The sequence below is a fragment of the Halichoerus grypus genome, chromosome 2 (assembly GCF_964656455.1).
Source record: "Halichoerus grypus chromosome 2, mHalGry1.hap1.1, whole genome shotgun sequence".
NCBI classification, from domain to species: Eukaryota; Metazoa; Chordata; class Mammalia; order Carnivora; family Phocidae; genus Halichoerus; species Halichoerus grypus.
The window spans coordinates 102,600,545-102,628,362 of NC_135713.1; the positions used below are offsets into that span (position 1 = coordinate 102,600,545).

General features: G+C 46.2%; 2 long non-coding RNA genes across 3 annotated transcripts in view; both read right to left on the minus strand.

Moving 5' to 3' along the window:
• Positions 1-27,818, minus strand: part of LOC118551596 (uncharacterized) — a 146,841-nt gene that overhangs the window by 36,991 nt on the left and 82,032 nt on the right. The window lies entirely within an intron of this gene.
• On the minus strand, positions 2,779-27,514 carry LOC144380976 (uncharacterized). Of its 2 annotated transcripts, none has more exons than XR_013445350.1 (3): positions 27,414-27,514; positions 8,900-9,014; positions 2,779-3,364 (listed from the first exon to the last, which is right to left on the minus strand). It is a non-coding gene; the product is annotated as an uncharacterized LOC144380976 (long non-coding RNA). The 2 variants fall into 2 exon arrangements; XR_013445349.1 differs by lacking the exon at positions 27,414-27,514 and adding an exon at positions 26,120-26,395.

The following is a 27,818-nucleotide window of genomic DNA, read 5'->3' on the forward strand; positions in this document are numbered from 1 at the left end:
ATTTAAAGGAAAAGTTCAGTAAATAATAGTCTAGGTGACATAAAGTCAAAATGATGGAAACAAGCGTATGAAAGACTGAAGTGAGAGGAACACTGCCTACATCCTTCTCAGTCCATAATAGGTATATGCTGCTTTGGAAGACCTGGCCAAGAGCAGTACGTCGGAGACCTATTATGGTCAACTAATACACTAGCATATACCCTGAGGGCCGTTTAAAAATCACCAATATTCAGTAGCTCTACTGGGTGATTTTGAGGCTGAACTTACTTCTTCAGCTCTGCTGAGTGACCTAGAGGGGTAACACTGGGCATGGGGAGAATTGCAGACCTTCCCAGAGGGCTGGCTTTGCAACCTCCAAGGCTTTCCAGGAACCAGCGGGCAGATGTTATGAGGGTCGGAGTTTGTGTGGAACTGGCTTGCCTTGTTTGAACCTGGGTTAGACCCCTAATCTGGGGCTTCTTGGTTCTCACTTTTTGAGAGAACTGGTGATGTGATGGCAAAGAAACAATCTAGAACTGCGACAAGTGAAATGATAGCAGTAAAATGAAGTCAGCTAAAGCAAAGAAAGCACTAAGCAGCCACTCTGCCCTGAGAATCTGAGGAGGCGAAACTGAGCTGCTGTACTGGCAGACGGCGAGCCTCCGGAGCAGGGCCGGGCACTCACCAAACCTGAAAAAAAGAGCCATCATGGTTTATCCGACCTCATGACAATGTTGTGGCAAAGCAGCAATAGTGTGAGAAGGTAAGACGCTAATGGCAGTGAGCTGTAATGTCACACTGAGGCGGAATCAAGGGGAGAGTCTTGTAGAAATCCTAGTATCAAGCTAGCCTCAGAGCCAAGCCGGGAATTCTCGAAGTTCTGGGACTGAGGGTGTGGTCAGGAAAGGAAACCAATCCCCATTACCAGTCAATCAGTGGAGACCTACATTCGTGTCATGCCCCCGCCCCAATCTGGGCAAAGCAGATGCTGGGTGACTGCTGACACCTACACGGTTGTATCGGTGTCAGGAAAAGGTGCTACCCAACAAATGTCAACCAGACCCAGACTTGGGGCAGAAACTTCTGGAGGATGCTCAAATGCAAGAGGCAGGGAGAAGAAGGGGCAGGGCAGAACAGCAGCAGCAGAGCAGGTAGACAACCTGGAGATGAAGACTGGACACCCAGCACATGAGAGCCACTTGAGCAGGGAGCCAGGACCCCCATTATAGGGGCACACCCAGCTGCCCATGGCAGAACCATGGTCCAGATCTCCGGGAGTCCTGACCATGCACCTGCTGAGATATTTGCTATCCCTCTACTTTCAGCGACCTTCACAATTCACCTCCACTCTAGAGCACGGCTGTGATGCTCAAACCTAAGGAAGCCTAATTAATACACAGGGGCCCAAAAGAGCAAGACTGTGAAGCCATGAGATCAGGGCATGAGCCAGGGTCAGTTGTCACAGCTGGGAGTATCAGGGGTGGGAAAGTAGGTAGGAGTCAGGCTGCTGCTGATACTAATGATAGTTCCAATGGATGAGTTAAGACAGGTGGTCAAAAGTGAGGAACAAGAAGATACCCAAGGACAGAGTGAAATAAAGAGAACAAATTTGAAGCATTAGCTCCAAGGAAGACTTTAACAGCCACAAACAAGTAACTGCGGTAACTCCTCTCATAAAGCTCACCTCAGACATGATGGCGACTCTGAAAGCCTTTGGTGAACCATCCTCCAGGGCTTGGTTGGGTACCCCTCCTATGTGTTCTCCCAGCATTCTGTTCTTACCCCTTTCACGACACTTACCACACTGGATCACCTTGTAATGGTGTACTCTCCTGTCTCCGAGTAAGGATAGAAACTATGACTTATTCATCTGAGTTTTTCTAACACTCACTGGAGTAAACAGAGAGAAAGAGAGGGATGGAGAGCAGGAGAAAGAGAGATTAAGTGAATTGAACTGAACTAGTAAAATTCTACCACAGCCAAATCACTTGGTGATCCCAAGGGATAGGTTATCACAGGGTTTCCACTACAGTTCAAAAATTAGCTCATGCTTACTGATGCTTTGGGAGTAACTTGTGGTGCAAGAAGTGTACCTCCGCTGAATCCAATTTCACCCCTCACTGTATTAGTGTGAACACTTCTTTGTCTATCCACGAAGCTTCACCCTCCCTCTTCTTTGGAGCCATTGTGTGCTTGACATGAAAAATGTCCTGTAGAAAGTGTAATCACTAATTACATCAACGAAAAAATTCAACTCTCAGATGTGAAATGATTAACCACAGAAAAAACACTTTTCAATAATAATTTTCCAGTCTTCTGTTTTCACTAGAACTGGTTTTCTGCCTGTGCAGTGGGCTTTTCTGGAGTCCTTTAATGCTTGTACCCATCATCAATTCACGATAAAAATCCTCTCACAAAGATGGAGCTCCTGTATGAGAAAAAGTCCGAACTGCACGTCACCTAACTGACTTGCTCTCCCTGGCTTCTCTTCCAAATAAGTATACAACTTCAAGTGCCACTTGCTTTAAGCTCCTAAATTTTGTTGACTTCTAAACTCTCCCTAGATTTTCCTCCCATCCTGCCCTCTTATCCTTTCATCTCTGCCTTCTGAGTTCTCTCCCATCCTGCCCTCTTATCCTTTCATCTCTGCCTTCTGAGTTCTCTCTAGCACCATGCTCTGCTGTGAGAGGTGGGAACGTGGCAGGAGGGCGACCCTGCCATGTTTCCAAGGGCTCCTCCATCTCTCCCAGTCAGTGTCCTCCACAGCCCACCATCTATCTGTCCCTCAGACAGGTAGAGAGCCCTGCTGTGGGACCTGACTTGTGCTAAAACTGAGGTGAGGGCAAAGACCAGCCAGATGTAGGGTGTTAGGCCTCCGGGTCTCCACCTGGCAAATGGCCTTCCATTCAAGTCCCAGCTCCAATGTCACCAATGGTCATCCTGCAAAATTAGCGAATGCTGATTCTGCCTCTTAAATCATCAGGTGGCAGCCATACTATTCTTGGGAGCCCTGGCCTTTGGGTCTGGATCCCTGCTCGCCTCAAGCCCCAGCTAGGGGTCTGCGGTGTGGCTCTAGGTCCGTCTGTGTGCTGCCAGCCTGTGGCCAGATGGTGGTGGCAGCGGTCTAGCAGCACCATTCATAGGAGCGACAATCAGGGAATCCATCGGGGGGAGTGCGCGGTGCTTTAATACAAGACGAAAAGTGGCTTAATCTTATTTTTTCACAGAACATAAAATGCAGAAGTAGGCGGTTCCAGCTCTGTCGTAGCAGCTCAGCTATACCACCACTTTCTTTTTCCTCCGTGGTGCTCTGTTCAGCTTCTACTCCAAGTCCTGCGCCTCATGGTCACCAGCTCTCAGCCCCAGTATCTCACACCATAAAATCCTGAACAGGAAGAAAGGGAGAGAGAGAGAGGGAATTGTCCTCGCACACCTCTCTCTTTTACCAAAGAGAAAAATCTTTCCAGGAGACTTCCCCTAACATCTCAAAGGCCAGGACTGTGTCCTAGGATTACCTTTAGCTGCAAAGGAGTCTGGAAAAGTGAGCCTCTGGCACTTTTGGTCTTTGCTGGGGGAGGAGGGCTTGGCCAGCATGAAAGAAGCAAGATGGAGTATTTGTGGGGTGGGCTCATTAGCAACGTCTGGCCCCACTCTTGCCTCCGATGGCTCTTGTCGCATCTGGGTCCCCACCTGCCTCGTAGCCGGCGGACTCCCTGGGACTGGACCTCTGTGCCTGTGTCAAACCCCAAATCCAATCTCTCTGCGCCCTGTGGTACCACATCCCAGACGGCAGGCTGTCTGATGACGAAACGGGTATCACACCAACCAGCACTCTCAGCCTCTGCTCATCCGAGGCGGCCAGGGGAGCGCGGAGAGAGACTGAGCCCCGGCACCGGGAAGGCAGAAGCTGCCGAGCAGAAGAGAGGCAGCAGAGGAGCTCGTAGCCGTCCCTCCGGGGAGGCAACCTCATATAATCACCGGCCACCTTGGAAGGTCTTTTTCACTGAGGCCAGCACCAAAGGTAGGATCGTAGTGTTGAAAAAGCATGAGTCTGGGCACTACGGATATGAATTAGAACCTCAATTCTGGGGGCGCCTGGGTGGCTCAGTGGTTAAGCATCTGCCTTCGGCTCAGGTCATGAACCAGGGTCCTGGGATCGAGCCCCGCATCGGGCTCCCTGCTCAGCGGGAAGCCTGCTTCTCCCTCTCCCACTCCCCCCTGCTTGTGTTCCCTCTCTCGCTGTGTCTCTCTCTGTCAAATAAATAAATAAAATCTTTTAAAAAAAAAGAAGAAAGAACCTCAACTCTGCCACTCACTGGCTATGTGATGTTGGGCAAGTTACTTAATGTCTCTAAGTCTTTGTTCCCTGAGCTATAAAATGAGATCAATCCTGTCCCTACCTGCAAGGCCCGTGGAGAAGAATGGGTGAGCTAAGGCTCATAAAGCTCCAAGCAGAGTACCTGGCACAGACTCGGGGATCGTAAGCACAGAGACACCCATTCCCATCATGCCCTGTGTGTTCCATGGGGTCACGATCCAGAAGTCTTGGTCAGTAAGAGCACAGCTCTGAAGCCAGACTGCCTGAGCTCAGATGCAGGCTCGGTCACAGCTCTGTGACCCAAGGCCAGTCACTTAACCTCTCTGTGCTTCATTTTTATTATCAGAAGAAAAAGTCATGATCAGGGCCTGTCTCTCTGGCGAGTAGGAGACTCAAGTGCATTAATGCAGGCAAAGCACCTGGAACAGCCCGGGCACAGGGTATGCAAGCCAGCCTACATACGGTAGCATGGAAACAATGACATTTTTTGTACACTCTGTTTAAGAGTAGAAGGAAAGAAAGATGTTTATGGAAAGACTTTATCAAATGGCTGACATGAGAGTTAGATCCTTACAGAGTCAAGTTTCCCTTATCAAGAAAGGGCACTTTTCCAGCATCACTTGATTTCACTTGGCAGAGGGCAACCTCACACTGCTCGCCAGTGGCCAGGGAAGGTCTTTGTGACAAAGGCCAGATGAGGGTATGATTAGGGCCAGGCAGACCCAGGCCAGATGAGCTGGGTCCAAGTCCTGGGCCTGTACTTCTGACTGCACAAACTAGGGCAGGTTATTGAATTGCCCTTTGCCTCAGTTTCCCCTACCTATAAAAAGGAAGTAATAAAACCTACTTCCAAGGGTTGCTGTGAAGAACAGTCCTGGTGTGGGGCACCTGGGTGGCTCAGCCAGTTAAGCATCTGGCTCTTGATTTCTACTCAGGTCATGGTCTCACGGTTGTGAGATCAAGCCCCGCGTCAGCTCAATACTGGGTGTGGAGCCTGCTTAAGATTCCCTCTCTCCCTCTGCCCCTCCGCACCCCTTGCTCACGTGTGCGTGCACTCTCTCTCTCTCAAAAGAAAAAAAAAAAGAACAGCCCTGCTACATACTCAAAAAATACTATCAATTATTGCTATTAGAAGCTTAATTAACTGACAATGATTTAAGTGGGATCCTTACTGTTGTCCCCGTTTTATAAACAAGCAAACTAAGGCAGCCAGTTGTTGGTGGAGCCTTCTGGAGCTCAGTCTCCTGTTTCACTGCTTATTCCATTAAATTCCACTCTGAATGTAAGATTGATTTTTGGTGTGTGGGTACTGCTCCTGGGTGATTTTATTTTCCCCTGGTGCATTTTAGAAACAAGGAGGTCGGTATTCCTGGCCAACCCACCCACCATTTCAGACTTGCTAGACTCCCTTCAATTTCCTCCATAAAAATAAAAGTGCAGTACTCAGAATAGAATGGCACCTTGGAAAATTTCCCCAACAAAGTGAGACCTAATTATGCAAAATAGGAGCAGGTCTTCAAGATAGATCTAGAGACAGAAAGCAGTGATGTCACCATTTCCCCACCCCATACTGACCCTTCCGAACTTAACCAGCCAAGAAAAGAACAGAAAGAGGAGGAGGTAGCAAGAGCCCCCTGTTTTATTACAGTAATTACAGCACATGCCCAATGGTCACAGAGTGGCTTACACCTAAATTTCAAAAGGAATTCCTGCCAGGAAAATACATCTTTTCCTCCCTGACACTCTAGAATCTCTTGATCTATCTCTGCTGCTTCTGGAACTTACAGTTCAGATCCATCAGGTACTTTCCAGGGGAAAAAAGAAGTGGTTTTCATGTCTCAAACACAGTAACTTGTTCATCCCTCTATCTGAACACATGAACAGCTGCGAGGGTCACGCATCCCTGGGGCTGATCTGCGAACGTCAAACCCCAGATGATCCTCGCTCTCAGGGAACCGAAGGTGGAGGTGCTAGCTGCTCTCACCTCCTCTTTTCCAGAGCCCACAAAAACTCAGGTGAAGCACCCAACTCTCCATGATCAGCGAATTTGAGGCCAAGCAGCATTGGTCCCTCCTCCAGAGCTCGCAGTAATCATTTTATCTGAAGGCTTAGAGAGGTTCACAGAAGCTAACGAAAGCCCAGTAATAATAAAAGCAGCCATTTGGAGCATACTCACTTAAGCAGCAGGAAGCATGCTAAGTGATTTATATACATTGTTTGATTTATATCCAATCTCAGCCTATGAGAAAGCTAAGGGTTATAGAGCAAAAGTCACTTGCCCAAGGTGGCATGACCAGTAAAAGGCAGGGGTGGGATCTGAATGAGGGTCTGCTCTACCTCCAAAGCCCATGATTTAGCCACTACGTCGTAACTCCTAAGACATGGCATCCACCCTAGATGTCACATATTCTCTTCAGAACATAGCCGGAGTTCATTCATTCAACAGATACTTTACTGAGCACCTACAATATGTCAACTACTGTGCTGAGTATAGGAAGCTTATGGCCTACTAAAGACAGACAAGAAATTATGGTCAATCAATGGTGTGTCCTGTGAAAACAGACAACTGAACCCTCAAATAGGTTTCAGGAAATCCAGGAATAAAAGAAGCAGGTGCTGACTTTCCATCTGGAGTTCTGGGACACTAACAAACCAAGCAGATAAACCCAGAGAGGACCAATTACTATGCAAAGTTCCTGGGCCACTGAGGCCAGCGGGTAGCCTTCCAGGTTCCCATAGATCCTAGCAGCTGCAGGGAGAGCAGCCAAATTCTCCCAGGTTCCAGGGAAAGAGCGTGATGAGGATTGCAGACCTGAGGACGAGGCGCAGCTATGGGGGGCATTGTGGACCTGACATGTGGGTCCTGGCTGCTTCAGCAGACACCAGTGTGAGAGCTTCACCACAAGCCAACAAGCAAGATGGGACAGCACACAGGATACGGACACCAGCCCAGAGTGAGCACAAATCCAGGTGCCTCCCAAGTACCACTGCACTGTGACCTCCCCCAACAGGAAGAGCCTTGCCTTGCTAAGGAGAGGGGAGGGGTCGAAGTACTTGCATATGATCGAGCTTAAGCCCAAGTAAACTGAGAAATCACTGCATTTCACTGAGTCAACCTGGCCATGATTAGACTGAGCTTCCTGCATCAGTCACCACGGTGCCTGGAGGGAGAAACTCAGTACCCCTACAAGAAGATTCAAAACGCTACCTTTCTGCACATGAGAAGTGTGAACCCAACTCCAAGGGCTAAGAGCAGTAGTTGGCTAAGTGTGGATGGCAGCCTGGACTCAGAAGGGGGAGAGGAGCTGGAAAGAAGGGAGTGGCTTTAAGTCATATTTCAGAGGCAGTATTTATGGGATACGACAGTGGGTTAGGCTTCCAAAAAATGGGTGTTATAGGTTGAACTATGTTCCCAAATAGTTCATATGCCAAAGTCCCCAGTACCTCAGAATGTGACCTTACTTGGAAACAGGGTCATAGCTGATGTAATTAGTTAAGATAAGGTCACACTGGAGTAGGGTGGGCCCCTAATTCAATATGACTAGTGTCTTTACAAGAAGACAACCTTGGGGAAAAAATAAAAGAAGAAGAAGACAACCTGGTGAAGCCAGAGATACAGGAAGAACGCCATTGAATGTGACTGAAGAATCAGGGTGACGCACCTACAAGCCAACAAATGCCAAAGACGGCCAACAAACCACAGAAGCTAGAGAGAGGCACAGAATTGACAGGGAGTAAGAACTCCCGTCCCCTTCAAGGTCCTTCTAGCTGGACTAAGAATCAAATTGACATGAGACAGATTAACAGAGGAAAATCAAATTTAATAGCCTATGTAGGGGAAATCCACACAGACATGGAAATTCCAAAGACAGCCAGCCAAAATGAGGTCATCCAGAACTAAGGACAAAGAGGTTGGGGTCTGGGACTTCGGAAGGAAGGAATGCAATTCACAGGGCAATAAGATGAGGAGCAGATACTTGGTGACGAGATGTTTGTCCTGCCAGACAGAGGAGCCACTCAGATACAATTTATCTCTGCTAATAACTCTTATTCTGAGAAAGACCCTAAGTTTAGATTCTTCTACATAGTTAAGGGAGGGGCAAAAATTTCTCTTTAGGTCGCAGGATCTCAAAATAATCTTCATGCAAGAATGGCTCATCTTGGGGCGGCCTGCCTTGAGCCCTACAGATTGTCCCTCACAGCCCTTGTAAGGAAGCAACCCTAAGGACACCTTAAACTTGGGCTTCGAGCATCCAGAACTGTGAGAAAAAATTCTGTTGTTTAAGCCACTGGGTACAGCACACCTAGAAAACCAATACAGTGGGAAGGCACTATTTTCTTCATTCATTACACATTTCCTAAGTGCCCAGTAGGGGCCACAGAACGCGTACGGTGCTCTGAAGGACACAAGGCTTGGCACCGCCTGTGACCACTATTTCCATGTCAGGGGCCACAAGCTCATAAATGCTCCTCCAGTCACAAGGGGCTGCCGATGGGAATCGCTGCATCTCTGGTCAAGGCTCCTTCTGGAGGCCTGAGTATTTCCCAGGCTACTGAAGGTGGAAGCCTCATTGCCACACAAACCCACTGTCTCACACTCACATGGCCTGGTCCCAGTCCAAGACGTAAGTCCTTCTGATCATCTATCTTCTGTACCGACTCTTTGTTCATTTCTCCTGACCCGATCTCCTCTCACAAAACTGACTCCCAAGTTGTCCTAGAAGACACAATCCATGAAAAACAAATCCTCCAATCCTCACCCTCTTCACTACTCACTCTGCCTCTTTGTGTTAACTGAAAACTCACTCTGACTTGAGAACACCCCTTTCTTTTCAACCTGATTTTGTCCCTTTCCCCCACACCCCAGTATTTCAGGGTGCAAGGGGTGCATGAGGAGGGCACTATTTCTCCTGATGGAAAGCTAAGCCTCATTCTTCACTCTTTTGCTCCCACTCTTCTAGAAGCCCATGTCACCACACTCTGTGGGAGGCCCGGACCCTGGTCTGCTCTTCATCTCCGCTCTCATTTCTGGGAGTGCAGAAAGCTTGTTTTGACCCATCTTCTTTGGCCATTGTGTAGTCCAGGATCTTAGCTCATAAATGTTCAAAACACCTTTTCTCTCAAGACACTGTCACTTTCTTGATATTCAGATCCTATTCTGATATTACAAAGCAGAACCTGGGCAGCTTCTCTCTCTTTGCAGTCGGTATACCACTCTAGTCTTCCCCATGCAATGGAACCTCTGAGGAGCGTTTGCAGGAAGAGTGCCTTCACTGGTTTCCTGCCCCAGCACTCCACTGGGGACGAGGTGGCAGGTGGAGGGTGGGGGGTGACTAAAAGGGGGGCATAAGAAGTTGTTCAAAGCTTTACTAGGAGAAAATGTAGAGAGATGACACGTGGAGCTATCAGCCTATGTTTTTCTTGTTGCTTCTGTCCCCTACCTCTCTTCCTCCCCCAATCCTGGTGCCCAAAGAGTCTTCCTCTCCAATTGTGTGCTGTACCCCTGCTCCCCAACCACACTGGCCTTCTTTCAGTCATCAGGCTTGCCAAGGCCTTTCCCACCCGTGCTTTCCACCACTCTGTCCCATGGCCTGCTTACACATGCTTCCTAAGGCTTCCCAGCCTTCAAACAGAGCTGACGTGGGCACTTCCTCAGAGAAACTTCCTTGACTCTCAGGAGGTTCTGTGCCTACCTTCACCCCCACAGTTCTCTGGGTCAGCCTTGAGAGGATTTCCTGCAGAATTGTGTCATTTGTTTATTGTTGTTTTGCACCTTAGCTGGTGTGTTAACTCCACGAAGGCAAAAACCCACATGGGTTGTGTTTACTCTTTCATTTGCAGGAATTAGCCCAGCGCCTGGCATTCAGTGAGGACGTGTTAAATGAAATAATCAGCGGACCCCAGCTTATTGCCCATGTAACTTCTTTGATGGAGCAAAAGGAAGAGTGAAGTTTGCCTCTGTTGATGTGGGTAATGCTTCCACAACATCTGTTTATAGTATCCTTTAACAAGCCCAACAATTTACATCTCCAAAACACACAAGTGGTTGCTAGTGACATTAACCTATTGGTGAGCAACCTTTTCTGTTTGAGAGCCAATGATCAGCCTTTCTAAATGTAATATGAGAAACTTTATTCAATCTTATGGGGCAGAGGGAATGGTGTGTATTTTTTACCATTGAGATGATGTATTTTATCGATCAGGCAAATTTCAATGGGCAATGGGCCTTACTTTTCAGCCACTGAAATGCTAATGTGACCAGCAATTCATAGACATCTGTGATATCATAAGAAACACATATTTGGTCTTTGTTGGTCCTGACACAGAGCTTCTTAAACCTTCAGAATTTCCTGAGTGGTAAAGATAATGGGAGCATCTCATGTTATTCATAACAAGCCCCTTTCAACCCTACCTGAGTTTATGCCATGAGATGATTCTTGATGGGCTCCTAAATGGCTTAGGGAGGGGGGCTATTTGCCCAAGGAACCAAGCCTGTGATCAGAGGGTTAGAGCTTTGGGGAGGAGGGTGGCTGGGGGAGGGGTGCCAACCCCACCTCTGGGGAGGAGAAAGTGGCTGGAGATTGAGTTCAATCATCAGTGGCCAATGATTTCATGAATCATGCCTATGTAACAAAACCTCCATTAGAAAAAAAAAAAAAAACAACTAAACTAAACAATGGGGTTTAGAGAATTCCCAAGGTGGTGAATACATCAAGGTACTGGGAAGGTGATACACCTGGAGAGGGCAGGGAAGCTCTGTACCCCTTCCCCCATCCTTTCCCCTATGCACCTCTTCCATTTTTCGGTTCCTGAGTTATATCCTTTATAATAAACAGGCAAGTAAAGAACTTCCCTGAGTTCTATGAGTCATTCTAGCAAATTATTGAACCTAAGGAGGGAGCTGTGGGTACCCCCAGAATTTACAGGTGCTTGGTCAGAAGTACTAGTGACAGTCTAGGGCTTGTGACCAGCATCTGAAGTGGGGGCAGTCTGTGGGACTGAGCACTCAGCCTGTGAGATGTGGCATTAACTCCAAGCAGTGTCAGAATTGAATGGAACTGTGGGACACAGTGGGCATCAGAGAGCTGACGTGGTCGAAGTGGACACCATGCATTCGATGTCAGAAGTGTTGGGAGTCTGGGGCACCTGGGTGGCTCAGTTGGTTAAGCGACTGCCTTCAGCTCAGGTCATGATCCCGGAGTCCCGTGATCGAGTCCCACGTCAGGCTCCCTGCTCAGCGGGGAGTCTGCTACTCCCTCTGACCCTCCCCCCTCTCACGCTCTCTCTCATTCTCTCTCTCTCTCTCTCTCTCTCAAATAAATAAATAAAAATATTAAAAAAAAAAAAAGAAGTGTTGGGAGTCAAAGCAGTTCAACATCTCATCCTTTCCCCCTAAGTGTACATTGGACTTCACAGTCATGAAATCCAAAGTAAGACAAACACACCCCAAGGGTATACGACATTATTCAGTGAGTTAAAGGATGAATATATTAGAATGTCTGGGAGTTTTTTTGCCTTGTCCATTAAAAATATATACTATGTAAGTGTATAATAGAACATATGTGTTATATATATATATATATATATAGAGAGAGAGAGAGAGAGAGAGAGAGACATACAGATAGATGTAGATACAGTGGGATGTATATTTAAACTTTCTACTAACAGGAGGACAGGCAGAAGAATGTTGGAGGCTATTGATGTCACATTCCCAAATGCATTAAATTCTTTCATCCTTGAAACAACAATAGGAAAGTCCCTGTGATCTACACACTTAACAGATGAGGCTCAAAGGTGACTTGACTAGTTCAATGTCACACAGGGTGTTGGGGACACAGCGATCATGCCATTCCATGACGTCTCCTCACTAACCACCTATTGTGTCAGCTCTGTAGCGGGGGTTGGGGATAAAAAGACAAGTAAGATATGCTCCTTGCCCAGTACATATACACATCCTCCTCAGCTCGGGTCACCCACTGCCACTGGGATAGAATCTCCTCTCTGGTCAGGGTGTGGGACTTAGAGCAACACTGTGGCTACTGCCAGTTTCCTAGGGATTTCCTCTCTGCTCCTCCCCTGCCTTCCTAACCCGGTCCTCCATTCTTCATGGAACCCAAGAATCTGAGGATCAGTCATTCTGCCTGTGGTGATTCTAAGGACATCCTGGATGGTGTGTGGGTCCCTCTGGGGCTCCACAGCATTAGAATGGGTCCTTGCATGGAGAAGAGGCGAGGACTCAGAGGCTGGAGTCTTGTGGGATAGGGCAGCTCCCTGGAAGGCCTCAGCAGGAGGCAAGAGTAAGAACGATGCTGGTAAGTCAGGGAGTCTAGGCTGGGGGCTGCACAGAGAAGTCTCTCAGTTGAAGGCTGAAGGCAGAACTGTGTCAGGGGCAAGTGTGGATGGTGATGGTGACTCAGTCATGAGAACCAAGGCTCCTTGCAAGGCTCATGTCCCCTGGACAGCTGCCACAGGAACTGAGCAGGGATCTGTTTACTGGAAGTGAAATCAGAGGCAGAAGCTTACTAACCAGGAATGAAGCAAGAACCCGGTTATTAGAACTGAAACACACAGTCACTGTGTGCTTCGTAACAATGCTGGCTTATTAAATCCCCAGCTACCCATCTAGAGTAACTTTGAATTCCCTCACCTCAAAATGGGGCACTTTTATTGACAACGCTACCAAGTAGAGGGGAAGTGAGGCTATGCCGACCAAAAACACAGATGCCATAGGTCCACCAGTACACATGGCTGCCAGGATTCGTGGCAGGATGCAAATGGGACTCCACCTCAAGTAACACCATCACCTTTAACAACTCGATTCATAGCTTATCTGTAACTAACTCTTAGTAACCCTTTGTTATGGACTGAATCGTGTCCCCTCAAAAGCCTTATGGTGAAGCCCTAATCCCCAGTGTGCCTGTATTTCAAGATAGGGCCTTTAAAGAGTTCATTAAGGTTAAATGAAGTCAGAAGTGTGGTGCTCTAATCCAGTAGGTCAGGAAAGGAAGAGACACCAGGAATGTGCACACGCAGAGAGGAAAGGCCACGTGAAGGCACAGAGAGAAGACAGGCAACTGCAGGTCAAGAAGAGGGCCTTACAAAAACCCAAACCTGCTGACATCTTGATCTTGGACTTCCAGCTGCCAGAATTATAAGAAATAAATGTCTCTTGTTAAAAAAGGTGGGGGTTACTTTTAAGAGCCTGGGGTGAGGCAGAAACTAGAAACAATGAATCAGAAGTAGGTGAGCCTGTCACCTTTCTTCATTCATTAGATCAACTTTTATCGAGGCCTACTCTGCACTGGCCACTGTGCTAGGTACTAGGGGCAACAGTGAGTGAGGCAGCTGACCCTGCTCTCACACAGCTTTCTGTACTGAGGGAGACAAACAAGGGAGGCCTATGGCAGGATGTTTCAAGTGCTGAGAGAGCATGTGGAAGTGATCAAGGGGGTTTTGTGCTTCTTCAATCAAGATGCAAAGAGGCAAGCATATCCAAGCAAATTAAAGAATTCAAAGATATACCCTATCAGAAAGGAAGCTGGAAGAGAGAGGAAGACTATGGAGGGGAGAGAGGGGATAACTAATGCATCAAGGAACTCAGGGATTCAGCGAGTTCTGGAGCCTACTAACTTGGTATGGTCTTCAGTTTACTAGGAGGCATTATAGCTGTATCTCAAGTGCTGATCTCTTAATAAAGAATGATAGGTTTCTGGAAAGGTTGTGAATTGACTGTGCCCACTGTCTAATGGAAAACTCGGCATCTGGAGTTGCATGAACTGGTTCTGAGTCCCAGTTCTACCTCATTCCCAGCCAAGTGAGGTTGGGCAAATCATTTAACTGCTTTTAGCCCTGGATTTGTTTGTTTCTTTCCCCCTAGGACCTCAGATGGCCAGAAACTGGTTCATCATAACCCTTGGTTCATGTCCTATTCCAATCATTAGCCCATCATATTGCAAAGATCCATTCATATTGTTGCATATAGGTGATGCATTTTAAACTACTGTATGATATCTCATTACATGAATCCATGTATAGATCAATGATATATGTCAGAGTTTAAGATCTTATCAGTGGGGAAAGGAGAAATTCAACTAAAAAGAGCTAGACAATAAAATAATTTTCCATATGGAATAAGATAAAAGGGAATCTCTAAATGATCCCATATGTAAAAATCAACCCCAGATGAATTACCATCTTACATGTCAAAAACAAAATATTAAAACTTGTAGAAGACAATTTAGGATATTTTAGATCCTAGAGTAAGGAAAGATTTCTTAAAGAAGACACATACAGCATTGATTCTTAAATAAAAAGATTCATAAATTTGAATATATTAAAGCTAAGATTGTTTTCATTAAGAGACAGCTTCAATTTCCTCATTTATAAAATGGGGATAATAATACCTTATAGAAATCTAACAAGATGAAATTAAATAACACATAATAAACACTGAGCACAGATCCTAGCACGTACAATATAATAAATGATAACTATCATTATTATTCTCAAACAACAATGTATCATGTATCAAACAATACCAAGTAATATGACAAGACATATTTAGTATTTAATATCACAGTGATGTTTTAAAGAGAGAGATAATAATGTAAAATACATTTATCAGAGACCTATAGTCAGACAGTCAACAAATATTTACTAAGCATTCATGCCAGGCACCATACCAGGGGCTGGTTAATTTATATCAACCACCATTAATTTTTTTGTCACAATCTAATGCACACACAATTCTCACACATGTATCTGTGACTAGAGCAGAGAAACGACCCCCACATATTTTGATAATCTGTATACAGCACTACAGAAAAACTCTGGCACTATCAGAGACAGAAATCCCAGAACTGTCCAACTCTCAATTGTTGGTGCTAACGGGAGAGTCCAGGAAAAGAGATAATCCAAAATGGTAGGTAAGTATACTGTCATTTGTTTTGGGTTTCGTGCAAATAATTGAAAGCCTCAAGTCAATCTGACCCAACAATACAGAAGCAGGTCCAGAAGTAAGACAGTCTTCAGAAGCTGACTAATCAGCAACACAATAATGATAAAGATGATCTCCATTTCTGTTTTGCGGCTCTGGACGCAGGAGTACACGTAGAGTTCAATTTGGCTGATGGCTGTTCTGGAATGTACAAAGTCTTGAATAAAGAAAAGAAAGCTATGGTGTGAAAACCTGGCTCAGGAGGTGTTGAAAGCGACTCAGTATCTGTTCTGCCTCTCCATTTTCTGGGATTGTGGTACCTCACACTCTTCGTACATTCATGTTTCATATCTTCTTTGTTGGGTTTTCTCCTACCAGGAGAGGTCAACATAAGCGTCTAACAATAGTGAATTGTGTCAAACTAGACTTTTTCATATAATTTGCCTAATAATGCATTCAGTAAATATTAATTGATTGACCTCTGAGGTGTCCACAATTATTCAACTCTCACAAGTAATATTTGCTTTAAAATCAACCCAAGAATAGGAAAAGGACCTCCATGAAACAAGAACTCACATCTAGCTAACCAGAAAAACAACAACAACAAATAGCCTCTGGAATATGATTCTCTGGTAAATCATCCTGATATGATTTACTGAGACTGACATGGTTTTGGACACTGCCTTTTAAGAAAAAAAGGAAAAGAGGAAAGCTACCACCTACCACAACATATTATTTTTCCCAAAAGCTGATGAGTTCCTCCATATCTAGAACAAAGCCAATAATTTTCAGAATATTCCTTTCAGAATACTCCCTTCTCTTTCCGGGAATGTGCTGAAAGCAAGAGTGATACACTGAGTGTGGTGTAGGGAACAGGAAGGAGATGAGACCAAGAGCGACAGCCTGGGTTCCAGTTCCAGTCTATCACTTACTAGCTGTGCAAATCTGGCCTTAATGGATGAGTTTCTGTTCTGTTCTGATCATGAGCTCCTTGAGGGCAGGAAGTATGTGTGAATCACATTTGTGTACTCCACCATTCCTAGCTCAGAGCTATCATTAGGTTCTCAATAAATGCTGATTTTAAATAACAGCTGTCATGAAATAAGAAGAAAACAAAAGCCAACAATAAAGGTTCAAGATACCTGCTGTTTGGCATGTTACACCTGACATCTAAAAAAGAACGGTGGCAGTTAAAAGCAAAAGGAGTGCACTCTATGAAACTATCTGCTCAATGAAGCACTGAAAATCACAGACTCTTTCTGGCCAGTTTTACATTTAGATATGAAGGCTAGTCAGGCTAGGCTGAGGATAAAGAATGCCAAACAAGCAAATTTCAACAGGCTAGTTTCAACAGGATAGTTTCCAAAATGAGAAATTCTCCTGGCCTTTCTCCACGTTGGTTCTCCTCCCTCCTCCTGGGAGTTATTCCTCCCCAGTATCCCCCATGATTGGTTAAAAAAAGGAGTGATTGGGGTGCCTGGGTGGCTCAGTCATTAAGCGTCTGCCTTTGGCTCAGGTCATGGTCTCAGGGTCCTGGGATCGAGTCCCACGTCGGGCTCCCTGCTCCGCGGGAAGCCTGCTTCTCCCTCTCCCACTCCCCCTGCTTGTGTTCCCTCTCTCGCTGTGTCTCTCTCTGTCAAATAAATAAAATCTTTAAAAAAAAAAAAAAAAAGGAGTGATTGGGGCTGGCTCAGCTCAGTGTCTCCCCTCCTTCCCTCTGGGAGTCACTTTCCAAAGGTGATCTACAAGGGAGGGATAAAGTGAAGGGGAAGAGTGGAAAGACCGGTGTGAGGAAGGAGAAAGAAACTATAAGACTAAAGCAAACATGGTGGTGAGTAGAGCCAGTGAAAATAAGAAGTTCTAACAATAGGAGTGTCCAATATCCAATTTTTTCTGATTTTGTGAAAATCATCTCTTATGTGATATGGCAATGTAACCAGATTCAGTCCACATGGTCTTCCAACCAAGGCCACAGCACATCATGGCCTACATGCATGGCTGCCTTGGAGAATTGGAGAAAGGGCTATGCCCGTATGGGGGATATGATGTGCAGAAAGGATAGTGTGTACAGGAGGAAAGACAAGAAGAAATCACAAAAGACTTCAACAGAAGCAGGACCGTGGAGGTAGAGCAGAAATGTAAGGCTATCTACAACTTTTGGAAATACGGGGGCCCAGTGGGCTTCCCAACAATGAGATGAAGGCTCAAGTCATTCTATTGGACTGCCAACTGGGAAAGTGGCTCCGAAAACCTGGAGAAATTGGAGATACTCAGGCAGCTGACATCTGGGTTCTAGGTCTCTAAGTTTTATTATTCTAGTCTAAAAGTGTGGATAAGGCTGGAGAAGGTGGAAGGTGGAAGAGAAGAGTAGGGAGGCAGATTCTATTTCAGGTGTCTTCTATTTCAGGTGTCAGAAGGTGAAGCCAGAGAGTTGGCTATTTGTGCCCACTGGGAGGCAGGATGGTAACAGCCCACGTCAGACTTAGGAGGTAATGGCCAAACCAGTCTTCCTTCAGATTAAGGCAGAGAATGAAGCAATTTCTCAGAAATTTGGATTTTTTAAAAAATCACCTTGGCCTGAATTATTGGCAAATTGCCCCGTGTCTCCATTTCATCTGTGGATTTATGCTACACAATAATTCCCCAAGTCTACTCCTTACCTCACGGGAGTCAGGAAATAGTTGGCATATATAATAGCATTTTTTTAAAAAAGATTTTATTTATTTATGTGAGAGAGAGAGAGCATGAGTGAGGGAAGGGGCAGAGGGAGAGGGAGAAGCAGACTCCCCACTGAGGCTGAGCAGGGAGCCCTATGCGGGGCTCAATCCCAGGACCCTAAGATCATGATCTGAGCTGAAGTCAGACACTTAACCGAATGAGCCACCTAGGTGCCCCACATTCATTTTTTATTTTGTGTTAAAAAATATCTCAGTGGTGGGGCACCCGGGTGGCTCAGTTGGTTAAGCGTCTGCCTTCACCTTAGGTCGTGATCTCAGGGTCCTGGGATTGAGTCCCCTGTCAGGCTCCCTGCTCAGCGGCCTCTCCCTCTCCCTCTGCCCCTTCCCCCCTACTCATGCGTGCTCTCTCTCTCTTTCTCAAATAAACAAATAAAATCTTTAAAAAAAACTCAGTAGTTTTGAAGACCATAACATATAAAAAAAAGAAGAAGAAGAAGAAGACCATAACATATGAAACAGAGATTTAGCAGGCATTGCTTAGCACATCCTATGATAGCTGTGGGCTAACCTGGCTCGTCCAAGGGCAGCCTACTGCAGGCTGGAGGTAAAAGCAGAACATGGCAGCTCTGCCCTCTAAGGATCCGCAGTCCAGTGGAGTCCGGGGTCCATCAGGGAAGTAACTCATCCACTGTAGACCCATGATGCCCAGGGGAACTTGCCAAGTGTCAGAATGACCCTTCTCCTCTGACCGGCGGTGTAGACTGCCAGCAAACACTGCACCTTTTTTCTCCCACCATGATGAAGAGAGACTAGGAATCACTGCTTCTCTTACCCTGGTTCCCTGAGCTGCGTTTTTTTTTTAGCCCATCTCATCTTTTCCTGGTTTTGTTCAATTTTCTGCAAGCTTTTCTATCTGGCTCACTTATCTCCCTTGATCCCTCAGAACCCTCTCCCCTAATTCCATTGACTAGTGGGGACATTTTCCCTCAGAGAGCCGAGCGGAGCCACCAGGACCCTCCCCCACTCCGCAGCCCCTCTGCCCCCACTGCCTGGCTTTTTACATCAGTGGAGACTTACTTCCCAGACCTACCTCTTTTTTCTTTAGCTTTTTAATTTCTGGCTGCTGGGTTTTCTTTTTTTAATTACATGCAGAGCTGCTTTTCACACAACAGAGGCCAGCCCAGTTTTCAGGTGAGTTAGGGTTCTGTGGTGGAACCCCATCATTTCCATTCTCTCATTAAAGCAGAGCTAAGTTTAACCCACTGTAAATATGAGAATGGAAAGGGCTGGTCAATGTCGTGCCATGGAAAAGGCACTGAACTAGGGGCCAGGGGGATGGCACAGGGCCAGTCCCCACAACTTAACCTGCTACATGACCTTAGGCAAGTCACCTAACCTCTCTGACTTCAAAGGGTGTAACCTCAGTCTTCCTGATGACAGAGGTGGCAGAATCAAATGCATGCATCGCTGTAAGCAAATCTTCCAAACTGTAAGGCACTGTTCAGTCGGCTGAAGACTGTGTCAGACATGAGAACACACAGCCAGTGTTCCTTTCTGAATAAACATGCGAGCTCCCCTAGAGCGAGGGCTGGGCTGGCTCTTGCTTACTACTTATTCCCAGTGCTTGGCACATGGAAGGAAGGAAGGAAGGAAGGAAGGAGGGAGGAAAGGAAGGAAGGAAGGAAGGAGGGAGGGAGGGAGGCAAGGAAGAAATGAAGGAAGGAAGGAAGGAAGGAAGGAAGGAAGGAAGGAAGGAAGGAAGGAAGGAAGGAAGGAAGGGAGAAACATCAGGTCCTTCCACATATCTGTGAAGTGTGCTGGTGGGAAGAAGAGCTGAACTATCACCATGTCTTTTCCTGAATTTGCATCTATGAATTGAGTCCCATTTGTGCAAAAAGTGAAAAAGCTGAGCTAGACCAGGGATGTTTCTGCTTATAGCTCAACAACAGAAGTCCTGACCCGGCGTGACCTCATGGGCATTGTGCACTCAGGTAAGCCAACGTTGCGACAGGGACAGCCAACATTTTTATAGTGCTTTAGACTTTATCAAGCATTTGCAGGTACCTGACCTCGTTCTGATTTTCAAAATATCATGTAGCTAGGTAATTCAGATTTTTTCCTATTTTCCAGATGAGGAAACTGGGGCTCACAGAAGTGCAGAAACTGCCAGCAAATCCCAAGGCCAGTAAGTGGCGGAGCTGAAATTTGGACACGGTTTCTCGACTTCCAGGACCTTTCAGGGGCTAGCGAGGACAGTTATGAGGGTGTGGCTGGCGGGAAGCTGACAGCCTCCACAGGAGCCAAAACTAGTCTATTTCCTCGTTATTGCGCTACAATTACTTTCATCCCGAATCCCTGCTAAAATAAGGACCAAAAATCCTTTTCAAGTAAAATATACAAGCGGCAAATAAACACAACTTTAAACAATTGACTTCATCAATAACCCATTAATTGCCAGCAACAAGCGTGCTGTGCCATTTCCCCCAAGCCAGTTAGCAACAACAGAACTGAGATTGCTAAGGACGCAGTAAAAAATGGTGTTTACATTTAACACTGTGCCGCCATATACTGCTACAACCGTTTGGAAGCTGCTGGGTGCTAAACGTCAGAAGCCACGAAATTGCTCACACTCTCTGAACCAGTCAGTAATCTTACATTTTGGAATCTATCCTAAGGAAATACTATGAAAAGAAAAAAAATATACCTACCCGAGAGCTGGTTGTTGAATTCTCTCTTGGGCAGTAATGACATATCATGGTATTTTTTCAATCAATTTTCTCTTTGTTTGAGCTACATCCAGCTGGTGCCTATTACCTGGCTCCAGAACCATCATTATTATGTGAAAAAAAACTCACACATAAAGATAGCTAATATAAATAATTAATAACCTCCCTGTCTTTCCTCCATAGTTGATCCTGACTGGTCTTTCCAAGCTGTTACCTGTTGCTCCATCTTTCCACCCCATTCCCTCCCCGCCCCCTCCGCCCCCCATCAAACTCAAAGCTCTGGTCAAGTCACACTTCTCCCAGTTGACCGGAGGGGCCATGAATACACACTTTGTTAACTTTCAGGAGCCTCAGAATCACCTGAAAAGCTGGTTAAAATGCGGACTACGGACACACACCCTCTCCCACAAACCTTCTCACTCGGCAGGTCCTGCGGGAGGCCTGGGAACGTGCATTTCCAACACATTCCAGGTGATGTGGATGCTGCCGGCCGGAGACCACACTCAAGCACTCATCTGCCTTGAGTGACATCACCTCCGCTTCTCCAGGCAGAATCTTCCCAGCCCTCAAGCCCCAGCTCCTCCTGGCTCCGCAGCCATCTCCAAGCCCACCAAGCTGAACTGACTGGTCCCCCGCGCCGCTTTGGGGAGAGACTAGCACCAGTATCACTGTGTAATGAGAGGAAGCTGGATCATCGTGGCCAGCTCCCTGCTAATTGTGAGTGTCTGGAGGGCTGGCCCACCCGCCGCAGCAGCTCCTTTCCACCAGCACCAGCACAGGGCTGGGCCCATGCCGGCCCCCGCACCTGAAATGCTGACCCTAGTCCTTGCTGCCTCCTTGCACAGGAAGTTACGGTTTAATGTTGTTCCTAGAGGACCCGTTAGCATATTGAATGGCCGTTTTTCTGAAAAACCACGATCAGCCATGGTAGCAAAAGAAACACGAGCAGAGTTTATTAGTTTGCCAGGCTAGTAAATATCATCTCGCTTTGCTCTCTGAACTCCCTAATGAAGAGAGCAGCTCTCAGGCAAATAAATAAAACATTAGGTTGACAACACACAGCACATCACAAGCACAGTTCACTAATTTGCTCATTGCTGAAAGACATTGGCCGCCTTCGGGATAATCTCCATAAACACACTGCCCAGGTTCCCTTTCTCCTAGATAAATAGTATCAAGCCATGGTTTAGCATTTTTCAATATTGTATACGTATTTTATTTCAATAACTGTCTTTTAATAGCGAGATAGCCATCTTAATCAAATGAAAGCTATTTTTCAGTAATTGTCCTAAAAGCCAATTCCTTTTCCGGAAAAACATCCTTTCGAATCACAAGTGGCTGGGCTGAACAGTATTCTCAGAATATTAATGTGAGCTTAAGCTATTCAAATGTCACGGCTAACCTTTTTAAAACCTAATTAAATTAAAATAATAATATGTGGAACAGTTTTACTGGAAGGAAGGGCCCTTTTTCAAATAACCTGTTCCAAGCCTCAGAGCGAACACCTTGAAGCCATGGTGGGAAAGAGGTCTTGCAGGCAGAAAAAGAGAGCCCGGCTTCGCGCACGTTGTGATTAACTTTTAGTTGTTAGTAGTGGAGTTAATTATTGTATCATGCTGGGGGGCAGGGACAATGTACTTGCCGGGACCTCCTGGACTTAATCAACAGACTAGCGAGACAATCAATGCTATTAGGCCTCCTGTCCTTGTGATACTTTTTTCCAAATAAAAAAGATAAAATCCAAGGACAGAGCCCTAAGGAGGTAGGCAAGCTGCTCAGAAGGCCTCCCTTAACTCGATCAGGCTTAACTCCCTCCCTGGAGGCTGGAGTCACCGGGCAGGAGGGTTTGCTCACCCTGAGACCTCATTGTCTTGAGAGCAAAGTTCAAGCCAGTCCACACCAGGTAGGAGGAAATCAGCATCTGAAAACTCCCTTACCTCTTGGTAACTGGCCCTGGTAGGCTTCAAACGGGGCCCTTCGCACTCTTATCCTGTGTGGGGAAAGGTTGTTGCCCTCAAGACATCGTACTTACCTTCTCCTACACAAAGGATGACTTTCTGTTCCTTTATTTGATAATTTACACTTGGGTTTAGGGAACAACTTTTTAAAAGAAAGAAACTGGCAATGATATAGAACAGGCTGGCAAATGCCACAAAATACCACGTCTTAGTTTCAACTCTATTTCTTTATAGGACCCCAAAGCACTATGAGGAGATAGGATGGGCATCATGCATGGGCACACAAACTAAGGAGGGCGCTACCGCGACGAAGTTAGAAGGATCTCAGCAGGTAGCGGAGAGGTACGGGTGACAGTGGCAGGCAGTCTGGGGACCGCGGAAAGCTGAACTAAAACAGTCTTGGGCTCGTAAGTTATCTACCGTGAATAATTAAAGATGACAGCATTCCTGTAGGAATACCTAGATTTCTAGGTAGTTCCACTCACGTATTCATCCACTCATTCACTCAACACGGATGTATCTGTCGAGGATCTACTTCATGCCAGGCACTGGGCTGAACATGTTCCCAGTGTGAGCTGTGCAACTTTGGGCTCTTGGTAGTTCGCACAGGCCCCATCTTGGACAAAACTGCTTATATGACAAAGTTGAGGATCCGTGTTGACCTCCTGTCTTCCAACAGATGTCACCACCCCAGAAGTGACATTCACTTCCATTCACATTCTGCTGGGGAGAACTCATCATATGGCCACACCTATCTGCAAAGGAAGCTGGGCAACATATCTTCATTCTATGCCAAGTTAAAATTCAGGGATTCTCCTACCAGTTGAAAGAAGAGGAAAACCAATCTTTGAATTCCTAAGATATTTGCTTTTATAACAAAGGCTTTGGTGACCTAATCATAAGGAGAAATTCTGATGAGGCAAGAATTTTATTTCCATACTACAGAGAGACAGAGGGATGGCCAGGAGCCAAGAGCCATGCAGGCAGATTCCTCAACCAGGATTTGATCCTACTTCAAGGTCATGGCCTCAGAGTCAGGCACAGGTTTTGGCACCCTTGAGGACTGACAGGTGAACCATGTAGGCATCACCATTCATGCAAACTTCGGAAAAGACAGTGAGTGCTCTGTCCTATTCAGGCGTACAGGGACCTTTTTGAAGTTTGAAAACAGAGGCACACACTGCAGAATTATTTCTGATTTACATTTTCCTAATAGAACATTTTTTTGGCATCAAAGAGGAAAAACTTCTCCTCTACCCTCTTAGATTCAGTATTTGGGGGCAAGAAAATTAAACCAACACGAGACAGATGAGCAAGGGAAAAGACAAAGTTTCTTCACTTACCCAAGTGGGAGCTCACAAAGAAAGTGGCTCAAAGAAGTGGTTAGAATTTAGAGCTTATATACATCTTAATAAGACCAGTGGCAGAGGATTTCATGGGACAATAAATAGTGAGGAATGACTGAGAAATATACGGGGAAACTAGTACCAGGGAAGGCTTGTCTTCCTAAGGTCTGTTCCTGTCTTAAATTGGCATCGAGCCCTGACTTTCATCTCCTTCCCTCTAATGCAGGCAGCCTCCCTTAAAGGGGGATTTGTGACGGTTGAATTAGTTTGGAAGGCTGTGCTTATAGGCAGGTGAGGGGCATACAGGAAAAGCCTCTTCCTGAATCCGTTGATTTTCAAATGGCTTCAGCTCAAAATAACCCTTATGCCACAGTGGCATATTCTGGACTCCTTCACACGTCACACCCAAATTGTATAGAATCAATGACTTTGAAAGAAAGAAGGAAAGAAAACTAAAAGGAAAGATGGAAGGAAAGCAGGTACTGGCTATAATAAAATGTTTTTCAGGCAGTGGATGAATTTCAGGGAAAAAAATTATATTCACAGCTCCAAAATCAATGCATCATTTTTAACAAAACAATATGTGGGGAAAGACTTCAGTTACATTCCAAATTTAATTGGTAAGATTTCATACTCAGTGTGAGTCATCCTCTGCCTTGTCGTGCCCCTGACCTGAATGTATTCCCACAAGCCTTGGATGAATGGCCCTGATTTGTGCTTAGTAGTGTACAGCAAGACCCCCCAAATTTGAGAAAGTATTGAAGAAACACTTGGAGAAGAAAAGAAAGCCAGGGAGGACAGCCATGGCCCTGGAAGGGAGGACTTTCCCGCATGCAGAGCAGCTATTTGTCAGCAACCACATTAACAGTCCAGGATTAGGAAGGAGTGCTCTAGCCATCCTAGATCCTAACATGAGAGTCTTTTAGTCACATGTAGGTGTTTTACTATGTTTCCATTACATTTTAGGACATTGGTTAGGAATGTGGAATTGATGCATAACACAGGATAATTTTTTCCCGTTTCAAATAATAGGAAATAGGCTCTGGCTAACATTTTCAGGTAGAACATCTGATTTTTAGATGTGGGTGACTAATGTTAAATGAAAGGTGCCTGTATTTTAGAAGCTGGATGGGAAGTGACGCCCCATAGTTCTTCACTTACTCGACATCCATTCAGTGGACACCGACTGAGGACAGTGAGCCAGGCATTGTGCTGAGGGCTGGGGAGAGAGTTGGGAAGAAGCCAGCGGCCCTGTTGTGCAGAGCCTCAGGATGTGGTCAGAGCGAGTGGAAGCTGCGGGAGCGGGCGGTGGTGGGGACTCTAATCTAGCTCCAAGACAGGGGTGAGTAAAAGTTCGCATGGTAAAAAGGAGAGAGGGGGCCAGGCAGAGGGACTAGCCCGTGCAGAAGTCCAGAAACAGGGAGCCCGGCAGCTAAACCTGGCTGCACCACTGAGCCCCAGGGGCCCAGCAGAGCAGGAATTCCCACTGCAACACCCCGTTGCCAAAGAAGCCAGACAGACGTCCGGCTCCTCTCTGGAGCTCTGCGCACATGCTCCTGGCAGCCATCTTCATCTCAAACTACCGCACGGACCAAACTGAATGGGCTCTAAGACTTCGTTTCCTTATCTATAAAATGGGATAATAAAGTTCATCTTACAGAGTTCCTGTGCATATTGAATGGGTTAATACATGTAAAATGCTTAGACCAGGGCCTAGCACATTTTCAATGCAAGAGTATTGCTAATGCTATTGTTACCAGCTAGAGGCCCTATAAATGTGTCACAGTGAAGCCACAGGTTCCCTGAGCTCAGGCTAAGGATATTAAGAGAGATGTTTCCCTCTCTTTCTCGTTTTCTCTCTCTCTCTCTCTCTCTCCCCCCTCCCCGCCCCTCCCCCACCCCCCCTTCTCTTCCCCTCCACACATAGCTAATGCATATTTTGGGATCCCCCCATTGGTGCAATGAGACTGCATCCTACACAGATTTCGCTTAAGCAAACTCAAGAATGCCCACCTGGCTGGATGGGACTGCGGAGAACAATTTAAAGGCTACCAGTTTCCTGCTTCTCTCAAAGAGCACAGGCCCCAAAATGAGCTCCACAGGAGCCCGAATACATGTCCTCCCTTTCGAGAAGGACCATTTCCCAGCCTGGCCAGGTCTAAGTATCTTGAAGCATACCTTGCAAGTGACTTACGGGATTCTCCAGCCTAATTTGGACCGCATGCATTTTCCACCATCCGCACTGACTTTAGAACCCAACCCTTCCTAAAAAGAAGCCGCCCAGCACCTCTGTCGGTTTAGCACTGAGTACGTTCTAACCGAGCTGGAAATCTTTAAGGCTTTCTGAGAGCTGGTCTTTACTTTCCACAGTTTACGTCACCCCCAATCATAGCCTGAGGAGTAGGATTAAAGCCTCCCAGATGCGGACAGACCCAAAGAGGGGCTGTGATTCACTACCTGAGCTGTCCCCCTTTTCCCTCCCCTTCCCCCTTCGCAGGTAAAATCAGCTTCCTCTCTGCCTAAAGCAGGGCTAAAAAGATCACCAATCCCAAGACTTGTCACATGGAAGCTACAGCAGCATAGGCACACAGATCCAGAGCTTGAAAAACAGATGCTCTTGGTTCGCAAGTCCACAAGCCCGCCGCCTCTCTTGAAGCTCAGGCAGGTATGTTCTCCCCACTGGGTTTAATTCAAAATCCAGTGCAATCACTGAAAAATGAGAGCTGTTTGCTCTTTGAGCTATGCACAATTTTCACCAGCAGCCTCTGGTGGCTACAGTCTCGGGCAGTCTTCTAGCACCTTTTCCTCGTCCTCCCTACACAGACCCATATTCCGGGGCAGTGGTTCTTCTAATGGCCTGTGGACACCTGCCTGTGTTTGGAGGCATTGTCTGAGCCCCAAGTCCAGCGGCTAGAATCTCTCTCCCCAGGCAGACGGGAAGAGAAGGCTGTGGTCTCACATTTCAGCTGGCTTCTGTCTTCCCTCAGACTCCGGAAATCTGATCCTCCCTTTTGTCTTTCCAGCACAGTTCTATATGGAAAGATAAACATGACAATGCAACAGTGTGCACAGACACGGGAACTGATTCTCAGCAAGCGCTATGTTGAAGGCTTAATTATAGCTGGAAGGTGGCAGCTTTGGGGGGAAAAGGAAAGCAAAAGGGGAAATATTCTTTATAAAATATTCTTGTCTTTATTTTTAGCTTGGCGTTCACATCTTATTTTCGATCATGCAGAGAACCAAGTGTACACTCACGTACACAAAAAATACTCCTATATTCACACGCGCACACACACACCTACACACAAGGCAGTATTTTAGAGACCCTTGGTCTTTGATGTTCTTTTCGGCAAATGGACAATTTACCTCCGTAGTCAAATAAACATCAGAAGAGCGGTTTTTCTCCTTCCTCTGCTGCTCCTAAACACAGGAAAGAGATGAGCAAAACAGCATGAAACCTGAACCAACTCACACAGAAGGACTCCAGAGAACAGGATCTTCCAAATGGAAACTCCAGTTAAGCTGCAATGTCCTCCGAATCTCATCACTTAAATTGTGATTCCAAAAAGGAAATCCCTTATGGCCCAGCAAGCACATACAATCAGTTGTCCACATTATTTATGTAAAAACCTGTCCTGCTGAATATTTTGGACGTAGAGGTGACGCTTTCAAAATGAGATTTGCCAACACAGCCCCTTTTCCCCAAACAGTAAGAATCAGCAGAATATCCCTATGAGTCCTCTCAATTTATTCTTCATCAGAAGCCAGTGGGAGAGGAGCTCAGCTGAGTGAGATCCCACGCTGCAGGCAGGCACTAACCTAATCCCATGCAAAGGCAAATGAGAACAGAGTATGAGCTGGGGACTCCTAAATTAGT